General features: G+C 41.6%; 1 long non-coding RNA gene across 1 annotated transcript; it reads right to left on the bottom strand.

The window, feature by feature from the left end:
- On the bottom strand, nt 3,458–10,845 carry LOC110400401. The gene is made up of 3 exons (XR_002439798.1): nt 10,311–10,845; nt 6,368–6,434; nt 3,458–4,053 (listed from the first exon to the last, which is right to left on the bottom strand). It is a non-coding gene; the product is annotated as an uncharacterized LOC110400401 (long non-coding RNA).

Genomic DNA, 13,608 nt, shown 5'->3' with positions numbered 1-13,608 from the left:
AGCTCCTAGTCATTTTTCCAAAAACCTTTCACTAGGTGAAAACTTTGGGTCTGAAAAGTATGCAGTATCTGGTCATCTGGTACAAATCAGTGGAGCTGCGCTGTATTCTATTCACTGAGAAGGTGGCATTCAGTTTTTGTCTCTGTTCTCATACAGCTAGATTTGATATCAGGAGCAGGATAGAATTCTGCCAAACTCTTACTAAAACCAGTGGAAGTATGAGATGGGCAGGACTTCCTCCTAGCAGGTTTGGCAGGGTTCATCTGTCACAAAAGCCACAACTCTCAACAAGCAAGTAGGCAAGAGACCAATATGGAAAGAGAAAAGTTTGGAAGAGAGCACTGTGAGACCACTACTTGCTTTAAAGGTTAGGAAATTGAATCCCAATGGTCTGATATGAAATGCATCTATACCATTAAGTGGATTAAGACATTATGGTGTTAGTCATGCAGATAAGGTTTTGTTACCATAATGGTGATCTGTAGGAGAAAGAATGTCTGCCTGCTGAGGAGATAAGACAATAAAACTGCTCTGCTTTTGTGCTTCTGTGAGCCAATGGGCAGGAGCTTTTTCTACCACTGAGAAGTTTAGGTTCAACAAAATCCTCTTGCAGTCCTAGTTGGTGACTTCATGACGGATTCAGGCAAAGCCTTTTGTTTGAGATAGGATACAAACTGAAACAAGCTGGTAAAGAAAAACACTGAGTCAGAATTCAATAGAGGTGCAAATTTGAAAGTCTCCCCCCAGCAGACGTATTTTAATGAATGCATAGTTACAGGGTGACTATGTTATCTCACTTTTCTTGTGCCATTAACTGAGAAGAGAGTTTAAAAAAAAGTGTCCCCACAGAAATCTTATTCATATGTTTTATTATATGCTCCAGCACGGGCACCACTTTAGTTTAATGGTGTGTTGGATGATGGTACAAATTTATAGCCAAAGGTTTACATCACAGACAGCTGGAATGAATAACAATAAATTAATTTAAAGTGCTACAAAAGTGTTCCCCATAGTATGCAGTGCTTATGTGCTCAAGGCTAATAATTTATAAATGCATGTCTTTTATAATCCTGATCTAAAGTCCTGAAAGCAGCTAGTTAAAAAGCAGTCACATGACATAAATTATTTTTATTAATATTTCAAATGCATGATTAGGGTGGGCACCATGGTCATTAGCATTAGATAGCTTTCATTTATGACCAAGTGCAATGAAGCAACAGCCAGAGACAACGAAACTAGCTAAGCAATGGCACAACAACTAGTATGAGATGGGGGATGCTTCTTTTTCCCCATGATTTTCATATGTTAGTAATCATCATGGCTACAGCTAAGCACTATTTTCTTGACTAGCATTCCCTTTCCTTCAGCTGCTCTGTTGAGTTTAGCACATCAGCTACTCACCAGGCCCGAAGGGTGAAGCCATGTGCAGCTGTGTGCAGTCTGAGGTTGTAGTGCTTCTCCTTGTGGTTTCCTTCCATTCACAGACACCGAACACCAGAGATGCATAACACAGTGAGAGCACTGCTCCAAGGATGCCTCTGCGACTTCCCTCATTGCAGCAGTAGTGCTAATGTGAACACAAAGCTAGTATCAAACATTCATGCAAACTCTTGCTTGGATAAGATAAGTTATTTTGAAGTGTTTGACTTGCTTTGAGAGGACACCACCATTTTTGGATCTATGAAGGGATTAGAGAGAATTTATGCCTCCAAAGAAAGAAATATTTGCAGAAGAGCATTGTGGAAAATAAAGATGAGGCCACACCACGAGATTCATAGAATCATACAATCATTACAGTTGGAAAGACGTCTAAGATCATCTAGTCCAATTATCAACCCATGCCTGTGACCACTCCAGACCATGTTACTCAGAGCAACATCCACCCTTTTCTTGAAAAGGTCCAGAGATGGTGACTCCACTACCTCCCTGGGCATCCTGTTCCATCTTTTGGGTGGAGGATATGTTATTTTTCCAGCATTAACCAACATTTAACTGCAGTCTTCGCTAGTGTAAGAGTGCATTTACTCTTACTGGTGAAGGTAAAAAAGTAGCAGCTCAAATAACTTGCATAGCACTGAATCTTTTTCCTCAATGTGCTTCTCAAGCATACTGCACTACTGGGATATCCCATGTCTTAATGCTACCATTACTTTCTCCAAGAAAATTTGGCCTCCTTTCACTTTTCTTGGTGAAAAACATTTACTTCTTAAATGCAGAGTCATTAAGCTGAGGTTACAGAAGGAGTCTTTCACATTGGAAGAAGGATCGTGAATAATTTCTGTGTCTCTCTTTCTGGGTGACTGCCATATATTGGACTACATATTTGAATCTTGGCAGATGATTGAAAAATATGCACCACAAGTAACCCCATTCACTTCAGCGGTTCTTCTAGCAAAGTAAGCACAGTGATACAGAAAATGGGCTGGGGTATTATAGCCTGGGCCCTTCACTCTCACTTTAAAGGAAAAAAACCTTTTTGCATTGCTCACGATGTAAGCTTCTAAGAAGCAATTTGCTATTATTTTTTAATATCGTAGGCCTCTGCAAACTCGTGGCCTCTCTCCTCTTCCTTTCTAGCTTTCTTTGAAAGTACTTTGTAATTGAACACATTTTCCAGAGGTCAATGGGGGCATATTTGCATTTTGATACATTCTAATTTTTTGCCTCCAGCACGCCACTCCAAAGCACTGTGCTAATCAGAAGCAAATAATGATCTCCTAGGTGCTGTAAGTGGGTGACTAGGCACATAAAGGCATAACAACATGCAAAAATTAGTGAGGGAAAAATACACAGTAAAATAAATAAATAAGAAACAGAGTGATTATGCTGGCAAAAGCGTTTGGATTTGTAAACTGAAAGTTCTGCATGGAACAAGCAGCTAATTTGTTTCTGTGCACCACTGAAAGGATAAGGGCGTTAAGGGCACTCCTGTGCTGATGGAGGGCTGGCTTCTCTGTGCGTATTGCTCATACGTCAGTGCACCCAGATGAAGCATAAGCGTTTCTGAGGGCTTTTCATACCACCAGGAACACCTTGTGTTCTGAAAAATCCAAATCCAAGATTAGGCAGGATCTAGAAAAATGGGGCAGTCCCCAAAGCATGGGTTTATCTGCATGGAGGTCTTTTATTTTTAGCACCAGTGATAGGCTTCCACTCAAGCATCCCTGCCCCAGAGGGGATGGGGTGTATGGGAGAAGATTGGAGCTGAGGAGATTATTTCAATTTCAAAACGTTTTTCTTTTTTTAGCTTGAATATCTTTGGCAGACAGAGGTGTAGAGAAACACAAGCCCTTCTCCACTAACTGCAGCATCAGGAGAAAAGCTCCTGATAAGCAGATGCTGCTCAGGCAGCGCTCAGCCAGGCAGCGCACGTGTATGCGTGAGAGATGGAGGTACAGGCAGGCAGTGAGCGGTGGCACTGCAGTGAGTGTGCACACGGCTGTGAGAGATGGGAAATGTGTGCTTGTCTGCAGAAGGAAACAACGCCTGAGCAAAGCTGAGCTGCTCCAGTGAGCATTTTGTGTGCATGTTTGAGAGAACGCAAAGAGAAGCAGCCAAGGGAGAGAGACTGAAAGGAAGAGGTAGGAATGACCAGGCAGTAGCGAGGCTGGGATAACAGCAGCATGAGGTAAGAGATATAGGCATCAGGGATAATCATTTAAAGCCATATCGATTTGTTTCAGAGGTGAGAAAAAGCAGATGCACTTGCTCTGTGGAACAGCTTCAGCAGCAGACACAGCCTTTTGTTTAGCTTTATTCTCTTATTTTAACGACTTGCTTCCACTGAAAAACCATGATGTAAAACCAACCCACCATTCCCTCCGTGCCAGTAGCCACAGTTGCAGCATGGAATGCATCCAGTGAGGCAAGTGAGCCCTCTGTAGCACGGGGAAGGGAGAGAGAAGGAGGGGGACTGATGGCAGAAAAGCAGCTCTGGCAACTGTCCACAGCACCAGTGCCGTGATGAGCTGCAGAGCACTCAGAGCTGGCTGCCGCAGGAAAGGCACACATCCATCCACATCCCTATGGGGGAGAGGCTTCTCCAGCACCAGCCTGCAGCAACGCAAAGCAAGGTTACAGAGGAGAGAGGATCGAACACTCTGCATCCCTCCTTGCCTCTAGAAAATTGAAAGTAGATGGGATACTGCACAGGGAAGTACAGAGTTTCCTGTGCAGTGATGAAAATCCATATTTTTGGGAATGAAAGAGGGGTTCTTGCCTACATGCAAACAGCATCAGATTTTGCCTTCAGATGCTCCGGTGAAGAAAGTACTGGGCCTTGCTCTGTAGAGTTGGGCTTCTACATTAATCCATCTGCTCCTTCATATTTTTATCCAGTGACGCAATTGTAGAATTAATACAGAGACACTGTGGCCAATATCTCCAAATAACTACTTTTCCAGGAGAAGCAAATACATGTCAGGACCTGCTTGGGGTGACTCGTCCTGGGGCAGAGCAAACCTGCTCTGGAGCCCAAGCATTAAAGTCTTCTTCAGATTCACATTTTTCCCATTCAATCATTTATTCACTGCAAACAGCAATTTCAGAGCCACAGAGATTTTGGCAAATTCAAATCAAATTTCTTGAGTAGTTATAGCTGTACAGCCCAACATATTCCAAAGTTTCAAATCTTTCACTTTCCATTTAAAAAAGAGCCAGACTTCACCACAGCCAGGGGAAGGAGCACTCAGGAATGTTTCCTTTAGAGTGGTACTTGGGCCATTTTTATTTGGTCTGAAATCATTCCTGCCCCTCCCCCTCCCTTTTTTCCCCCCCATTTGAAACAAAAACTACTGCACTACTGAATGAAAAAAAATCAATGACTTCCCCAGCCTGAGCTGCTGTCCCATCCTGCCTGGTTTCAAACCAAGACTCTCAAGCGTAACCACGTGGGATTTAGTTTTTTCACTGGCTTGCTCCTTCCTGAACATCTGCTGAGCAACGGCTGATTTGTATGAATTATGAGTTAGGCTGAGAGCAGGTCATAACATTTCCATTGGAAGAATTTTCTCTACTTTTCAAGTATACGGAATTCTTTGTAAAAATGTTAAACTGCATTTTTCATAGAAAATGGGAATTGTGTTAGAAGTTGCATATGCGCTTCGCTGAGGACATAGGGAAAAACGGTAGATATTTTTAAATTGCAAATGGAAGAAAAAGCTCCATCATATTTTAAATGAAAAAATAATCAATGTCCTAACTGGCATTAATTAATTTTTTAGTATATTTGTTACACTAATGGGTATAAGTCTAGAGCAAATTGTGAGATTCGATAGATTCAGGATCAGAAGCGTTGTGAAGAGCCCTAGATCCCTGTGGATTTGGTTACGGTATAGCTGGTCAGGAGGCATTGAAAGGTAAGAATTTATTATTAAAAGTAAGAACATAAGTACAGCTAAGTCTTTAAAAATAAGTTACAACCCTATTTTTATCAGCTATCATTTGAAAATCATCAATGTCACACAGAGCGCTGGTTCAGTTTCAAAGGGTAGGTCCATTTCTTCCAGTAAATTAAACACATCCTTAAATATTTTTTAGATCTGAGGACAGGTGACTTGAACAGCATCTTAACAATGCTGAAAAGGGACTTCGTAAATCTTTAGACATATTTGTAGAACAAAACACTTTCTCTTATTAAACAAACACACACACACATCAAACCACCTTTGTTTTAAACAAAGGAACAAAAAATTGCCACAAGGCAGAGTGAGTGTCTGGCCTTCAGAGAGCCAGGAGCCACCCCACTGAAGCCAAAGGCAGGGTACCAAGTCTTGTTATTTCCAGAAGTACTTCAGTATCTGAAATGTGAGTTGACAGTAGTTCCACCACATGAACTCAAGAGGAGAAATTAGGTCTCAATATGCAAATGCCACTTTTTATTTTTAATTCAGCTGAGTTGCAGGCTGGATCATTTTATCTACAACCCATTTAATTAATCATGGCTGTTGCACTGCTTTGCGAGGGCAGGTATAGACTTGAGCAGGAACACTTGCCATTCAGCTTTTAATGTCTTCTTTTCAAAGTAGCACCATTTTTTTTGTCACTGATAAACAAGTAATTGTGAGCGATTACGCCTTCTGGGGCAAATAAAGTGAAGAAAACGGGAAGAGTGCAAATTCATCCTCAGTGTAAATCCACTAACTTTAGTGGTATTTTACACTAGAAATAGTTGCACAGTAGGATTTCTCATGCAAACAAAAACAAAAGTTGTGTTAAATAAGAAAGTACTTCAGATGTTGCCTTGGGCACAGTAGCTCACTTAATCCCAAAATGTTGCTGCAAGAAGATTCCCTCTGCACTGTCCTAGGGGAGCTATGAGGTGTGTTACGTACTCAAGTTTTTCCAAAGAATTTAAATAATTTCTTACCTTGTTTTAGATCGAACCACTGTTTTTGAGAAACGTTGATTAATTTTCATTTCCCTACTCCAACTGCCTAAGAAAGGAAAAAAAAGGCACAAACCAATGCTCCAACCAAACAGACATATATTACGTAAAATGTCACCTCTGCTTCTGTTTTGTAAGCACCCACAGTAATCCAGCCCTTGTTTTAAATGATATTGTTTATAGCCCGGTTCTTTCTATGCTTTCTAAAATTATAGAAGAGAAAATAAATACTGAAACAACAGCACTGAGATCCCCTTTTCCTCTTCCCCCCCCCCCCCCCCCCCCCCAGGAAGGTCACTTACATGCCATCACTGTAAATATCACCACCAGCATGCAGCCCAATTTAAGGAAAATATCTACCATGACTTTCTAATACCCCCAGCAGCCCAGCCCTGGCTGCTTGGTTGGCACTGTGCCAGAGAAGGGACATCTGGATGGTGAAGCTGGGAAGGAACTAATTGCGTGATGAACTGCACTTACTGCAGAGCTCTTACTGTTTGCTTCATCTAATCACATTTGCTACCAAGGATTTCTCTTGTTTGCCCCTTTTCTGTTGTTTGAATTGGAAGAATAACAGGTTTACAGCAGGGATGAGCTCAGCCGATTGGCTCCAAAGCCTTTATCATTAGCTTGTAGGTCCTTTCATTTGTTCAGATGCTGTCGCTGCTCTAAGTGTTTCCTTGTTTTCTCATCTCAGCCTGGGAAGGTTTGAACTTGCCAAGAACTTGGTTCAGAGCTCTGTGTTTGTTCTGCTCGTGCTGATGAAGTCACTAATCCCTAAAAGAAGGGCAGGGAGCATTTGGGATTGGCAATTTCATCGTCCTCAATGGAGAGAACAGAATTTCTGACAGTTCAGGTGTGTTAACGAGAAAATTATTTCCCTCTGCCTTGCCTTATGTTCAAATATATTTCTGCACAATGGATCTGAACTGAAGCTTATGGTTGCCAAATACCAGCCTGTGGGAAGAACAAAATCAAGGGGGAACTCTGCACCACTAAATCACCTTTAATTAGGTCACGCTCAACTCCTCTGCAAGCGAACACACCTTGTCAGGCACCTACCTAACAGAAAAGCAGTTTCTGCCTGGAGACGATGTGTTCGGTAAGGGGGAGACTTAATGATAAGCTGCCTGGCCACAGGTTCTATGGGGTCAGCATGAACCACTTTTCTCTGGCCAGGGATGCTTTCCAGCAGGTCCGGAAGCCTTGCCCAAGATGCTGTTATCATGGAGTCGCTGACCACATTTTTCATTTGCAAGGATTATGTTGATTTTGATTATAGAGGTCAGGTTCAAGTCCACATTGACTCATCCTATACTTGACAAGTTTCAGATCAAGACTGAGTTTCTCCTGATGTCAGTGCAAAACTTGCTCCACAGTCACTGCCTGCTGTCTGGGAAATGTGCAGAGAACCCATTCCACACTGATATGGGGGAACAGTTGAAAATTGCATCATGGATATTTTGCAGAGCTTTTATAAGGCTGACTTCTAAAATGATTTCTTATTTACGTAACCTTTGACCTTCCAGGTAACCTTTAACAGTTTCAAAGGTATTCCGGACTTGCTTGTATCATTTGGATTCAATACTTAGTTGGCATTACTCTACATATTGCTTTGCCTACAAACAGGATTACAGTGACTTGGGTTGGTTCTTTTGCCCTGCTCCTTTACTTTTAAAGCTAATGGAAAGTCATCCACCAACTCTGCTGAGCAGTGAACCAGACCTGCTAAACTTCAGGGTAATTTCCTGCCTCCATCATCACAGCACACAAAGGCAGTGCCCTCAGAGAAGCGTACCTGAGGGGCAGGAGCTGCACACTGTTAAAAGACAAGAGCTTCAAATGGAATCCTGGTCAGAACATAGCAGAAACTGCAGGAATGATCTGGTGTCCATGCCACTTTACTGATTTGAAGAAATCAGGTCAATATATAAGATTTCTTCTGCACAGTCAATATCAATGGAACAAAAGGAACGGGCATGCAGAAACGTTTTCCATCACTGGCTGTGTATCACCCTCCAAGCCCCTGCTTAGCTTGACCTGCACATGCTCCTCACATACCACACTCCCCAAAAGATTAGCACACTTATCTGTGTGCATGTGCATGGGCAAGGAGTTACTGTCCAGCTCCCATTCCTGTTTTTGAGTCCTCCTTAAAGGCAATTAGCAGCTATCCCTTTTAACATCAGAGACCAAATTCAACCAGGGAATAACCCTTCTGCAATCAGTACAATTAGTAGGAATGCGTCTGACCCCAGCTTCACCTTCTCTGAAATGTGGTTCCTGGTACCAAGTGTTGCACTGTGTTTGAGCGTGATTTGTTTGAGTAACTGGGTGTCAGGATCATTGTGTGAAAACAAACCAATTCCCAAATAACTAGAAGATTTTAACCAGATATTGGCATAATAAAGATACAAATAATTAATATTTTAAGATCTTATTTCTACTTTCTCATGAGACAAAACCAATGCCGTGCACCACAGCCCATGCCATTACCTAACGTCTTACAGAAGGACTGCTGAAGGGGGATATGGTGTGGAAATGTGAATGTGGACATGGACACAGAGAATGCCCGAAACAGTTCTTCCTGCTGTCATAAGGACAACAAAACTCTTCCATCTATGCTTTCACCACTTCTCTATAGATAAATAGTTATGACCCATCTGTCTTATTGCTGGGAGACTGGAAATCCTAACCAAGAAAAATAAGGGGTGGTAGCTCAGTACATCTACTGTGCTTACGCATGAAATTGAGGTCAAGATGACAAAGTATCTTTTCAGTTACCATCATTCAGTTATTGCTTAAAAGATATCTGAAAACAGTGTGTTCCTTTCAACTACAGAGACACAGCACTACATATACATGGGGACTGTTTTGCCTGTAAATTTCAAGTGCTTGGCTGTGAAATAAATCGTGCTTCTTTGCTTAGCCATACAACCTTTTATTTTTTTAATTTTTTCCCAAAAGCAAACCTTGCTTTCCAGTCCCACTTACACAACTGCAGTTCCTCTTCTCTTTTTTTTTTTTTTGGCTTTCAAAGGACACTTTCCAATCCATGTCACACTATCCTGCTCTTCTCCGTCATACGCAGTTTAATTTTTCTCTTTGACCATCATTTACTCAGCAATACTTTTCCTTCTGTGACACAAGCGCAAAACTCACTTTCCTCCACTGCCACTTACAGAACAACCCCTTACTTCTTGCAGCACAGACAGTAAGCTGTCTGTGCCTAACACATGAAGACTGCACTCTATTTTTCCTTCTAGTGTATCCTTTATGCTAATTCTACTAAGAACACACCACTGTCTTCTCATTCTTAGTTTATCCAAATATTAACTTTCATCTGATCAGTAGCAGTATGAAATACCATGGTGAAAAAGACAGGTACATAGACAATTTTTTTTCTTTTTTTTTTTTTAAATTAAAAAAATCAAGAAATAACCACAACTTCCTTATGCATTTAGAGGAAAACTAGTATGTGGATATTCTAGTATTTTCTCCATTATCTTTCTTTTCCTTTCATTGCCTTTCTTTTCAATGATACAATTCAAAATAAAGGGAGACAAGAGAAGGAGGAAAGAATAGGAAAGCAGAGATGAAACAGAACTTGAACACAAACTTTTGAAAGTTCCCAAACTCTGTCTTTCAAACAGTTTTAGCTTACATACCTTACAACTGAAACATTTTTTACAAAATAAAGCAGTTCAGAAAACGTTTTGGGTTAAAAGCTGCCCCTCCACCACTTTAAATTATTAAATTAGAGCCAGCTGTGAATGACCACTTACAACCAAATCCACCAAAGCAGACCAATTACTGCAGCAAAGCAGAGTGAGAAGGCAAGACAACAGCAATAAAAACTGCAAGGCTTCATCCACACAAGTCATTTAGCCAGCTTGGCTTTAAACGTTTACCAAACCACAGATACCTGCTTAACCAGAACTTCAGTGCCTCTTGCAGCTGGGAAAGCCCTGTCCTGAGCCCATCCCCTGGGCAGCTGCAGCTAGAGAAGAGATGAGGAGGTTTGGGAGTCATTACCCTGATTTAATATCCTCTTTGCACAGCAGGACTGCATTTGGTGATGATTTTGGCTTAAAATGATCCTGTTTACTTCTTTGACCTGCCTATTTCCAACCTAGTGCCACAGCATGCCCTCTAAACAGAGCTCTGATAATTATACGTTAAGCCTGAGCCTTCACAGAAAACCCATGTTTAGAACCATCACTCCAAATTGGCTTTGCTAGCTATTGGAGCAGCATACCTTTGACAGTGTTTGTTTGACTCCGTATCCTTGGTTAGCTACACAGAAATTCCTTGTAACAGGAATGCTCCATAATACTTCTGCACTCCTATGTCTGTAATGTGCCTTGACATCCTGTATGGTGCATTTGAAGTGTGAGACTTACTGCATTAGTGGCTGCAGCTTGTGGCATTAGTTCCTGGCTGGTACTAGCCACGGTGGCTGAATGAACTGAATTCAGGGTGGAAAACCACCACGTTTTTTGGATGGAGATAGTAATTATGGTAATCATATCACTTCAGTATTTTTCTTTCCCAAGTATATGAAAAAGTGATGTTAGCAGACAAGGGCTGCAGCCTCTTCCCTTTAAATCCTGCTTTGGAATAGCAAGACTCCAGATATGATAAGACTTCCAGCTTTGTATGTTTTCTCCTTTCAGTGGTGCATTACACATCCACCACAATTCTTCACTTCTACTGTCACTTTTATGGCAGTGCTTTCCTTTTCCTCCTCTTCAGTCATGTGCAGGCTGATCCTCTGTGTCACAAACAGCCTGACCCCTCCTTTACATGGCCCCTCTTTCCTGTGCGCAGTCCTGGATTACGCGGTTAAGAGAAAAAAATGATTTCACCTACAAAATGTAAATCATCTAAAATAATATAATTGTTCTTCTTGCTATTTTTATTTCCATTAACCACCAAAACCAGTCTGGACTGAATAATTAAACAGCACTTTGTGTCATGGGTTTCTGTGCTGAACATAACCCATTAATCCCATAGGAGCAAGGTCCCTGAATTCTGAATAATTCTGAGAGTAAACTGTGATGAATCAGGGCTGAGATAAGAACCAGACATCTTACAAAAAAATCCAGAGCATGTTCTTGGCACTCAAGGTTTGCTCTGTGTTGCAAGCTTTTTCTGCTCTTCCCTTTTTTGTCTTTACCCATTCAACAGAATCCCATGGGAAATGCAGAAAAACTTTTCTTGAAGAAGAGTTTGTTATCACTCATTCTATTTTCTGAATTTCTCTTTTTCTAGCCACAGAAAATATTTGTATGTAAAGAGGACCTTACCATTATAAGGGCTCATCTATTCATATTGCTTATTCTGTACTTGAAATTGTTATAAATCTCACTGGTCTTTTTTTTTTTTTTTTCCTTTTCCCATCAAATAGAGCCTTGTTAGCTGTAACTAGTCTCAGACATGCTTCTCTGACATGGGTGCAGCTGAGCTCTGACATGGTTCGGTGATCTCAATCAGCAGCAATATTCCTGGCACCAATACAAGTGTGCTGGCCTGTCCTTACCTAGCAAGCTGTGCAGCCCAACTGCTCTATAAGCGAAGGAAGAGCAGGGCTGTCCTTCTACACCAGCTGCTGGGAGCAAAAGACCAACTTTTTTCTTAACATGAAACAATGTGTTTTAAGATCTTTTCCTGAACAGGTGCTCGGGAGGCAGAACAACCCTACCCAGAGCTGCACAGTCCTGCACAAATGAGAGTTAATATCCAGCTGCAGTCTACCATGTATGCTGATGAGCGTACATACCACCTTCCTTGTGAAAAAAAATGTAAGATTAGAAGAGACCAGTGTTTAAACTGATCTCCTGCATAGAAGCAGCCATACCATTATTTTTGCCCTATTATTTCTGTATCACCCTAATCTATTCTAGCTGAGTATGACCATCCCTTTCTGAAAGACAGCCAGCTCTGATTTAGGGACTTGGACTGACAGAGAACTTTACCACATCCGTGGTAGTTAGTGATCAATTACAAAGTTTAGTGAATTGACTGCTCGCTGTTCTCACGGCTACAAAACATGTACCAGCAGCATAAGCCATGCGTGTAGTCCACAATGTGACCAGGGCTGTGACGTCAGGCGGGAAGAAAAAGCCAAGCGCTGGGTGTGTTGATTCAGGAAATGCAGACTTCCATGCTCAGGGGAGGCATGGCTGCTGGGGCTGCTGCTGCCCAGGAGGACCGACACACTACGGCTTGGTCCAGTGCTGCTCAGGGCTGGAAAGCTGTTGAAGAAAACTGAGAAAAGTAAGAACAGAATTAAAAGATAATGTTGTGAGAAAAGCCACGGACATACTCAGATGTCTGAAAATACATCCGCTCTCTGATAAACAAGGCTACATATAATTAGGTAATATTAGTAACGCTGTGTTAGCTGGGAGTGTGTGCCAATCGATCCTTACCAATTGATTCTGAGACATATTCCAGAACATAGTACATTAATATTGAGCTTTGGTTTTATCACAAAAATATAATTACTAAAAGGGACAGAATGCTGATCACAAGTAAAAGAAGAAAAGGAAACCACTGTTTTTCAGGTCACAGACAGACCTACATTTTCTTATACAACCTTTAACTGAAGATCATTTGAGTAAATAATAACCTAACTCTTTACAGGCCAGCATACAACCACAGCTGCACACTCAGATGTACCACTGAGCGCAGGACTGAGCACTAAGAAAATGGGTGGCCTCTGTTTCCTTAAGACAATTTTGTATTATTATAATGCAAAGATAAGTTACTGACCTCGCCTAACATTAAATTGGTGAGTGTGCAGGTAAAATCTTGCAGGGAAGTTTAGAGATCTTTGCAAAATGCAGAGGCATACTTTTCTCTTTGCCTTTCTCTTTCTCAGTATCTCCTTTTCTATTCCCAAGAAAGAAACAATAATTTAATTCTGACTAATATACAAAAAGTCTCCTATGACCAGAATGGCAAAGTTATAATGAGGCGTTTCATGGGCTGCAGCTTGTGCTCAGCTAAATCCCTTTTGTGCAGCTTCAACTTTGCTTAGGGCCTGTAAGAACATAGCTCAGCCTGACTGCTTCAGCAAGAGCCATGGTTGGTGCTGGGGGAAGAAGGCACTTGAAGAGACATCAGAGAAAGAGCATCATCATCTTTGAGAAATGGTCCTGGGAGGGGTGGGGAGCCACTGTGCCATGGGGCTGTGCCAGTGGGAGCACCTGGCCTGG

The sequence above is a fragment of the Numida meleagris genome, chromosome 5 (genome assembly GCF_002078875.1).
Source record: "Numida meleagris isolate 19003 breed g44 Domestic line chromosome 5, NumMel1.0, whole genome shotgun sequence".
In the NCBI taxonomy this organism is placed as follows: Eukaryota; Metazoa; Chordata; class Aves; order Galliformes; family Numididae; genus Numida; species Numida meleagris.
Note: the sequence above shows the minus strand (reverse complement) of the source record. Positions and strands in the feature narration are given on the sequence as shown.